The sequence below is a fragment of the Pituophis catenifer genome, unplaced genomic scaffold (genome assembly GCF_029215685.1).
Source record: "Pituophis catenifer annectens isolate HBS135680 unplaced genomic scaffold, rPitCat1.0.hap2 SCAF_15, whole genome shotgun sequence".
Taxonomy (NCBI): domain Eukaryota; kingdom Metazoa; phylum Chordata; class Lepidosauria; order Squamata; family Colubridae; genus Pituophis; species Pituophis catenifer.
In genome coordinates this window covers 17,718,635-17,729,894 of record NW_027256895.1, presented here as the reverse complement: position 1 = coordinate 17,729,894, position 11,260 = coordinate 17,718,635, and positions in this window count along the sequence as shown.

Genomic DNA, 11,260 nt, shown 5'->3' with positions numbered 1-11,260 from the left:
CTTGGTTTGTTTGTTTGTTTGCTTGCTTGCTTGTTTTGCCAATCCATCCAATGGGGTGGATTAGATATTTGGATTATAAATCAAAGCTGTATTTGGATTACAAACCTGGTGGATTACAGTGTTAAGACGCGACAAGATGAAGAAGACAACAACACAGTTACCATCCACAGCTACAACTTCCAGTTCTGTGGCTCAAAGAACATTGGACAATATGGCCATGCAATTGGAAATAAAAACAAACAAACATGATACAGGCCTTACATGAAGACCTCAAAGAAATAATAAGTAAATTGGATGAGAGAATGGGAAAAGTAGAAGGGGAGCTTAAAGATGTCAAGGGGATGATTGGAAAGAATGAAGGAAGAATACAAAAAGTGGAAGAAAAAGCAGAATCAACAGAAAAAAGAGTGGGAGAGATGAATGATAGACTTACAACAATTGATAAAAATCAGGAAAAGACAATTATTTCCCTTGAGATGGATCATGCATATTTTTATCTAAGATTTCAAAATATAGAAGAAGAAAAGGGGGAGAAACTGGCTGAAGTTATGGCAGAGATATTGGCAGAAATGATGAAGGAAACCAAAGAAAAGATATTAAATGGGATTGATGAGATATTTAGAGTACACACAAGATATGTAATGAGAAATAAACTACCAAGAAAGGTGCATGTAAGGTTCACCAAGAAGGCAATAAAAACAGAAATATTACAGACAGAAAGGAATACTCCTATAAAATATAAAGGTAGAGAGATAGTGGTGTTGAAACAGATACCCAGAAGGGTAAAAGATTTGAGAAGAGAATATCAATTCTTGACAAAAGGTCTAATTAAAAAAGGAGTAAACTTCAGATGGTTAATACCAGAAGGAATATTAGTGTACTGGCAGGAGCAGTCTATAGAGAAAGCGGAACTATTTTATGAGCAATATTTGGGGTTTCAAGAAGAGGAAAGAACAAGAGAGGAAAGAGAGATTAGAGTCCAGGAAGAAGTGGTAAAAGAAAAAGAAGAACAAAAAAGAGAGATGGCAAGAGAACAAGAAGAAAGAGCAATAAGAGAAGGAGCAAGGTTAAAAGACCCTAAAGATCAAAGAAAGTTAAGAATGACAAGTTCGGCAAAAACTAGTAATAATTAAAGCATGGAAGAAGAAATAAAAACAATATCAATAAATATTAATGGTCTAAATTCAGCAGTAAAAAGAAAAAAGAACTCTTAATAAATTGGAAAAACTAAAAATGGACTTAATATGTTTACAAGAAGTTCATATTCAACAACAAGGAGCCCTGGTAGCGCAGCAGACTACAGCACTGTTATTAACATCAGCTGTCTGCAATTACTGCAAGTTCAAATCTCACCAGACTCAAGGTTGACTCAGCCTTCCATCCTTTCTAAGGTAGGTAAAATGAGGACCCGGATTGTGGGGGCAATAAACTGATTTTGTATAAATATACAAAAGTATGAAGGCTATGCTTAACGCATTGTAAGCCACCCTGAGTCTCCAGAGAAGGGTGGCATATAAATCAAATAAAATAAAAAATAAAAAAACACAAAAAACTATTGGAATATCCAAAATTGGGAGAATTATTTTCTGCATTGACACATCAAAGTAAAAGAGATGTAGTATTGTATATTAAAAAGAAATTAGAGCTGAAACAAATATTTACTGATGAAGAAGAGAGATTCCTTATAGTGGAATTAACAGTGAATTATAAACAATATAATTATGTACTCTTGTGGCAATATATGCACCGAATGAAAATCAAGAAGAATTTTATGGAAAATTACATAGGGAAATAATAGAATTTGAGTATGAAAATATCTGCATGATGGGAGACTTTAATGTGATAACAGAAGTTGATTTGGCCTATAAGATGACAATGATTAACAAGCCTAGAAAAACACTTCTAAAAGCTTTTTTTACAATGGTAGAGGAACTAGGCATTCAAGATACCTGGAGAGAAAGGCATCTGAAGGAAAAACAGTATACATTTTATTCAAATAGACATAGGTCATGGTCCAGAATAGATATGATGTGGATCTCAATTGATTTATTAGTTCATGTGCAAAATATAAATATTGAAGCAAGCATTTGGGCAGATCATAACCCAATTACAATCACATGGAAGGGACAAAGAAAGAGATTAAGATGGACTTTGAATCAAACAATATTAAATGAAAAAGAATTTCAACAATATATGGAGAAAGAATTGGTTTTCTTTTTCAGGGAAATTAAAAGGAAGATACCTTATTGCAAAATGTGTGGGATACAGTGAAAAGCATACATTCGAGGGTTGGCAATGACTTATTTGGGAAAAAGAAATAAAAAGAAAAGACAATCTCAAAAAAATTGGAAGAGGAATACAAGAAGTTAGAGATAGAATTACAAAAAAACACGCAAAATAAAAGGATTAAAAATCAAATGTATTTGAGAAAACATGAAATGAATTTAATTGAAAAAGAGGACTTGGCAAATAAAATAAAGATGTCCAAACAATTTTTTTTTTTGAAAATGCTAATAAGCCAGGTAGATGGTTGGCTTAAAAAATGAAAAAGGAGAGAGAGAGAAAAAAACTTATTAATCAATTAATGGATGAGGAAGGAACTTTATGTTATCAAAATGAGGAAAAGAAGAAAATAGTACAGAAATACTATGAGAAACTCTATAAACAAAAGATAATATCTGAAGAGAAAATAAAGCAATACTTAGAAAAGTCTGAATTACCTAAAATACCAGAAAAATACAAGAAAGCTTTGGAAGAAAGAATAACGATGATGGAATTAACAGAGGGGATTAAAAAACAAAAGAATGGTAAAACACCGGGTCCAGATGGTTTGCCAGCAGAGTTGTACAAAATATTACAGGATGTAATAAGTAATACAATATTGGAAGTATTTAATGAACTTTTAGTAAATGCAAAAATACCCAACTCAGTATAAGAGCATATATTACTATTATACTGAAAGAAGACACAGACTTACAAGAAGTTAAAAATGATAGACTGATCTCCTTGTTAAATGAAGATTATAAAATATTTGCATCAATAATGGCGAATAGATTGAAGAGATTGTTAAATGAATTTATTCACACTGATCAAAATGGTTTCTTACCAAAGAGACAGATCAGAGACAATATGAGGACAATCTTAAATACTTTGGAATATTATGAAGTACACCCAGAAAAGCAAATGGCATTGATGTTTCTAGATGCACAGAAGGCTTTTGATAGTGTGAGGCAGTTTATAGTAAGCAATCTGCAAAGGTGATAATAAATGGAGATATGACAGAGAAGGTTAATATTATGAAAGGAACAAGGCAGGAATGTCCTCTATCCCCATCGCTATTTGTGTTGACATTAGAGGTGCTAAAAAGAAATATAAGACAAAATGAAGAGATAAAAGGGATGAAAATTAAAAAAGAAGAATACAAACTACAAGCATTTGCAGATGATCTAGTGTTTATTTTAGAGGAGCCTCAAGAAGTAGGACCAAAACTGATAGAAAAAATAGAAGAATATGGAGAGGTAGCAGGGTTGAAAATCAATAAAGATAAAACAAAAATATTGGTGAAAAATATCACAGAGAAACAGAAAAGGGATTTAATGGAGAAACTAGATATTCAGATTACTAAAAAGGTAAGGTATTTAGGAATACAACTAACAGCAAGGTGTGTAACGATTAAAGAAGATAATTACTATAAATTGAAAGGACAAATGGAGATGGATTTGGAGAGATGGAAAAATTTGCAATTATCATTAATGGGAAGAATAGCTGAAATTATGATGACTATATTACCTAGATTGTTGTTTTTATTTCAAACAATACCAATAAAACTGAAAAAAAATATTTTGAAGACCTGAATAGAACAATAATGAAATTTATATGGCAGGGGAAAAAAGTGAGAATCAATATGAAAATGTTACAAGATGCAAGACAAAGGGGAGGATTTGGACTACCAAACTGGGAATTATACTATCAAGCAGCAGCATTATCATGGATGAAGGAATGGATTGTATTAAGAAATACAAGGTTATTGACTTTGGAGGGGCATGATTTACAATTAGGTTGGCATGCTTTTTTATGGTATGGGAAAAATAAGATTCACAGCTATTTTCAAAGACACTTTGTAAGTAATGCTTTATTATTAGTATGGGAGAAAGTTAGAGAAAAACATTATTTGAAAATACCAACATGGCTTTCAATAATAGAAGTGTTAGTACATCCAAATATTATTAATATGGGGAATATTATCAGATATAAAGATATTTTATCAGAAAAGGAGGAATTGAAAACAAAACAAGAACTAGTAGAACAAGTGATGATTATGGAGTGGTATATACAACTGCAAATACAATTGAGATATGAAAAAGATGCAAAGTTATATGGTTTTTACTTGGAGATGACAGAATTGGATGAGATACTCATAGGAACAGATAAGAAAATGATAAAAAAATTATATAGTTATTTACTTGGAGTTAAATTAGAAGAACAAGTAAAAGAAACAATGATAGAATGGGCAAATTTTTTTGGATATACAATAGAATTAGATACTGTTAATGGCAGCAATTACAGGAAAGAAATTACAAATTAACAATGGCTACAGCATATAAAGAGAATTTGTATAAAATGTTTTATAGAAGGCACACATTACCGGAAAGATTGGCAAAAATGTTCAAAGATAAATCAACTAAATGTTAGAAATGCCACCAGACATCGGAATCGTACTATCACATGTGGTGGACATGTCCAGAAGTGAGAAATTATTGGGCAAAAATTCAAATTTGGTTAGAGAAAATGATACAGCAACACATTGATCTTAAACCGGAACTGTTCCTATTGAGTATCTTACCAGAGAAATTTAGTAAAGAAAATACATATTTGATTATACCTGTAATAATGGCAGCAAGAATGGTATTTGCACAAAATTGGAAAGCAGAAAAAATTCCTACAAAGGGAGAGCTAATTAAGGAAATATTAGAATGTGCAGAAATGAGTAGATTAACATTAGCAATTAGAGAGAAGGAAGAATCAGAGTATTACAACATATGGGGGCAATTTTATCAATGGATAGAGATTGAATATAGACAATAGACAATGTAAAAATAAGAAACATGGGGAAAATATGTTGTAATATATTAAATTTAAATGTAAGAAGAAAGATAAATATGTACTAAGAAAATGATGATAAATGTTGAATATAATGACACAAAAAAAATTGTACCCAGATGATACACTGATTGATTAATGATGACTTGTTTGTTTAAAAATAAAAATAAAATAACTTATAAAAAAAATTAGCTTTGAGGAAATTCAACCCTCAGAGTTTGATTTCATTGGGGGTATTACTTGGAACCCTGACACTTGTCGGGGGCACCTGTGGTCCGAGTGCTGTGCCAGCAAAAACAGGCTCTTGAGCTCCGTTTTCCCTGGGAGAGGCACCGGGGGCCAGATCTAAGCACCCCGCAGGCCAAATCTGGTCTGCGGGCCTCGAGTTTGATGCCCCTGTTCTAGAATCTTGTTTCTGGAAGCATATAAACTTGTTCCATTTCTTTTTCATTCATCTGCTCTAAAATTATACATTGTTATAGTATACATTGTTGTTGTGAATATCTATATGTAGAAATGCAGGTGAGTCTCAAATGGCCTATGAAACATTCTCCTTGATGGAAAAGGACGATTCCAGTATCTGCTTCTTTTTTAAGTAAGGATGTCAAAATATTATCACCCCTTCCTCCTCCACTTATGGTTTACGTGAGAAGATCCTCATCAGGAAATGCCTGGTCCGTCAGCAGCCTGCGGAGCTGGCAATGGAGTTGGGCAGTGAGGAGGCTGAGGAAGAACATGGGCCAGTCCTGGAGGCTGGGGAATGCCCGGATGAGGGCTCTACGTCGGAGGCAGAGATGGGGCCAGGGCCATCTGGGAGTGATGTGCGGACTCTGGAGCCTCCAGAGGCTGACAGCAGAGAGGCAGAGGAACAGGAGGAGCCTGTTCCTAATGCATGCATGAGAAGAGCTACCAGAAGGCAAAAGCAGCTAAAGCAAAAAGGATGACTTGGGAATAAGGCCAAGAGATGATTGGCCCCTCCCATAAGTCCTAAAAGACCACCAATGGCTCTAGAGTTCTTTGTCGGAAAACAACATTGATAGATTTGTTTCTTGTCCTACTGCATTTATTTCTTGTCGGCATCTTCTGCTTCTGAACTTTCTGAACTGCCTTTGGCAGTTTGCCACAGTAGACCAATACATCACGTGATGGAAACATGACACCGCGAATTTGACACCCATGATCAAGAGGTAGCATTTACTTACTTGCTTGCTTGCTTAGTATCTCCATTTACTTATAGGCTGAAATGGCAGTTACTTTAATGGACAGAAGCTAATTCTAAGAGAGGTGTTCATAATTTTGTAGAATGCCTTTTGTCATTTCAATACGATGATATAAATATTTCAGCTGGTTAAGACGTTGTTTCATTTAACTTTTCGACCTTATTTTGATACCCTTACAGAATATTGACTATGGAGATTATCACTCATCCCGGACATAGTTGACCCAAGTTAATAGTTGCTTTTTCAAAAGGCAACGGGATTGTTTTTCCTTGAAGACATTTTGCTTCTCAACCAAGAAGATTCTTTGGTTCTGACTGAATGGTGGAGGAGGGAAGGATTTAAATTATAAAGACCAAATGACTGCAAGAATATAAATCCTTTCAGGTTTCTGCATTTCTCTGCTGAAAGTCTTACCTGCCACAACACATGATTGTGAAATTGTTTCCTTCCTTCTTTCACTATTGTTCTGTGTCTGGACTTGGATAAATACAGAGATTTCAAAGCATGTGCCACAGCATAGACTGCATTGTAAATGTTGTAGCTCTGGCCACTCATGAGTGTTTCAAACACAGATGTAGGAAGGGTCTCAAGCCTCTCCCGTCCAGTACATTTTTTCTCAGACTTCTCTGTCACAGAATGGGAGAACAAACAATTGAACACCTGTTCCCAAAAGTCTTTCCGAAAATGATCGTGTTGATCATTCCTTGGATTTATGCTTTCAATAAATTTCTGGAAGTCTTGGATCTCCATTGTGTGAATTGCAAAGGATAAAGCACCTTGCAGGAAATGGATATCCCAAGATGTGTGAAAGGAAACTGAGGTGTAATCTGTCGGAGCTGTTATCAACCAGATTTTTGTCTTCCTTAGAATATCCTCCACTTCTGAAAACTGGAGGAATGTTCTTAGGGTAGACATGGACCTACTTTCACCATACAAGATTATCACATTGGCTGTGCTTTTCATCAGAACTCGGTATATTTGGACTCCTTCATCTACTACATCAGTAAAATCACTGTAAAAAGCTACATTGGTGAACTCTTGTATGAAATCAAAACAGATGCCATGCTGGGAAAACATGGGAAAGACCTCGTGTACAAATTTCTCTCCATTGTCATCATTCACAGCAAGAACTCCAATCCAGATCCATCTAAAATAGAGCAATAGCTGGAGGAGACCCCTATGTTGGTGAGATTCATTTGGAAGCATTTGTTGGAAGAAAACTGCCTGAGTCTCTTTATCCATGACTGGAGCAGAGCCATATGTTAGCTAAGAAAAATGATAGGGAAGAATTTATAAAACTTGAAAAAAAATTGATGAATTACTTTTTGTGTGGCTACATAGTCCATTCATATAATCTCTCCTTCTTGTAATTTTAACATACTTTTTCTTTCTCACAATTTTATGTTGCTTTGGGGACCTGCAATGCCTCAGTGGAAAGCTGAAAGCCCAGGTTTGATACTTGAATGTTTGATTCAAGGTTTGATACTTGAATGTTGCATGACTGGGTGAGCTCCTTTCCTTGCCCCAGATCCCATCCATCTAGCAGTTTGAAAGTATGCAAATACGAGTAGATAAATAGGTAGCAGTTCATTGGGAAGGTAACAGTGTTCCATATACCTTGGCAGATCATCATAGTTAATAATTCATAATTTTGTTGCTTTACATAGTTCATTTTAATTTACAGCAATTGTGCACTGGGAGAAGTTCAGTTATAAAAATGAATGCCTTGCTTAAGAAGTTTTTGTTTCAGTCAGTACCTGCTTTGACAGCTGATGCATGTTAGACATAGTTGAGACTATGGAATCGATACAAAGCCATATTGTTCTCAGAAACACCTTTGTGCCTGTCATGATATTATAGATGAGAAATAATAGGCAAACACAAATGGCTAATTCATCATGAAGCACTCGAATTTTGTCAAGCAGAATATAAAATAAAAATCTAGGGAAGAACTAATTGCAGCAGATCATGGATATCATTGGTGAAGATCTATAAATAATCTGTTACAATAATTTGAAATATTTAAACTATAAAGAAATATGTTTTTGCCAACTTTTGATAATAGAATTCTTTATAAATGATAGGGAGCGTAGTTCACAGTTCTCATGAAGTTAGGATGATAGGGTGATGATCGGCAGGCTACTGTTTGAGTCCTGGTTGCTGCTGAGTGTGGTGGGTTGAACTCCCGTCACACGGTCCAACTTCTGCCGACGTTTGAAAGTGGGCTACTACAAAAAGATAAATAGGTACCACTTTGATGAGTAAGTTACTGGGTATGTGAAAGGAGCCCTCAATTAGGCAACCACTGGGAAACTGTGATGTCACCATCCAATCTTTTCTTTTAATAAAGTATTCCTTCTCCAAAAGGCCAAAATGTATTTCTTTGTCCCAGAGAAGTATACAGAATTACTGGACAAGAAACTCTACCTTTCTATTTTTTAACTTTTATTTGGAGTGTTGAACCAAATGGATCATTTGCGCAAGTTAGGTAATTAGAATACCTTAAACCTTTGCTATTAACCCAAGAAAATATTTGATTTCTTGGATTCCATACCTTCATTGGTGGTAATAAATGTTCACTGAATTACAAGACATGGATTGTTGTGTGCCAAATGCGTTTAGTTCATCAACAAGGACTATTAGTCACCTTTAAAGTTTTCTTATGGAGTATAGATCAAAAGGTGGTGCATAGTTTGAACCATGCAAAAGGACTTTGCAGCATGATGGCACTTCACATAGTGCCATACATACTCAACGTATCTTACCTGAGGGACTTTGTAGATACACAGAAGAGTTGCCATATGGAGAGAGATGTCAGGTCCCCCAATGACTGCAGCCAAATGTTTTGGGACCCCACACTTGTAGTTAGGGATAAATCTGCCCTGAGTTAAGAGAAGCATCATTGAGGCAAGATAAGTCCATCTTGGACTGAAATTGCTGTTATAAATCTGGAAGCCCAGAGTGACATTGGGTAGGATCTGGGTATTTTCATTGATCTCTTTGATAGCAAATGCTATGGCAAGGATGTGCTGGTAATTCTGAAACAATATTCTGTAGCAAAAATTATATAATATATTAAGAAGGGTCTGCTTCACAATATGATAGGCTTAAACCTCAGTAGTATGTAGTTGATGTATTTTACTGAAAAATATTTACTATTTGCCTAGAATTCTGGAGAATTATGTACTCCTGCAGAATCTGGAGTTCTTTTTAATACAAGATGAACACTGTCTTGAAATTATAAGAATTATTTTTAAATACATGAAAAAGGACCAATATCAAACTCCATCTTCTAAAAACTGTTTATATACACAAGGAAATTGATTAATTTTGGCACTGTAAATTTCAAATGATAAAAGTTATCAGGGGAAATATATCCACCTCCCAGTTTTCGTTATAGATTTATAAATTAATCTGCAGCAACATCTATTTTTATAAATATCTACATGTGATTTATTATAATAGAGATTCAGCTTTGTCTTTTTTTTTTCAACTTTATATTGGAATGGATTGAAAATTTGATTTAATGTGTTTGTTTCTGGAGTCTTTGTTATTACAAGATAACATTTTGATCATCATATGATTGAACAGCAAGGTCCAGAGCTTGAAAATAAATTGATGATGTACTTACATAAGTCTATCATGAAATCCCTGAGAAGGATGTTGACTGAAATCAAGGGGATCAGAATATGTTGAGAATACAGAAATAATGCCAGCAATGTTAATAATTCCAAGCTGATGATATGTGTGATGAATAGGAAGAGGCTCTTCCAAATCACAATGATGGATGGATTCATTGCATACCATTTGAGGCATTAAGAGAAGCAATGATTGCAGGAATATGAGCATCTTCCATGAATGGCTTCTTTCTTTATACAAATACCCCTGTCTACCACATGATCCTTGGATGACTCCAAATAGTTCCAACAGCCCTGACTTCTTCTGTTTTTCAGACAGAAATAGGCAGTGCAACATCCTAGTGAATAAACTCACAGAGCTTTGTGGCTTCCAACCATGGTTGGAATATCATGGGGAATAGTAATAATAATCTTCATTTCTTCAATTGTCTTGGGATCCCATAGGTTTAAAAAAGAGAAACAGGTAACAAGTATTTAATTAATATAACACCCCAGAATTCTGAGCTCTTCCACTCAGAAAAAGTGTATTGCATCTCAAAAGAAAACATACCAGATACCCCAGAGACTTGCCTAGATAAATAAAGATACAAGATGCAAATAAAGGAATAATAATTTCTATAAAGTATAGTTGATATGTACATAATATGTGTAGAAACAGTGATGTCACTTCTTTCAGTAACTTTGAATGGTCATTAAATAAACAGTTATAAATTGAGGACTTCCTATATTCTTCTTTATCAGAATTTCATCTTCTACTTCTGGTATTGGGGGTGGGTGGGGCACATGTGCTGGGGCCACATGCGCATTGCATTTTGGGAGTTCGGGTGTGCTCGCTTTGGGCACTTGGTCCCGAAAAGGTTAGCCATCACTGGTCTAAGCTATACTCCTGGAATTTCTGGTTGACCACTGTCTAAATATTGACCAATCCTATTTATACCAAGCTTTTCAAGACATAGCTTGATTATTTTGGTTATTTTAAATGTTACAAAAAAAATGTAAAGACAGATTTCCTTCCAATTGGCATGGATCTCTTTTCAACACAAGTCCTAAAACTAGAGAAAGAGAATCCAATTAAACAAATTAATCAAAAACATTATATTTATCTATATATTTATTGAAAAAAATGACCCAAAGTTATATATTTGTGTGTGGCAAAAATATTAGAATCTTTGCTTTCAGTAACCAGTGTGGTACAATTCAGGATTCACAATTCTATTAATGATGGCAAGCCATCCTGGTGCAAAGGCAGCAAATTGTGACCTTGCTGCCATCATGGATGGAGTATTTGTTTTTACTGAAAAA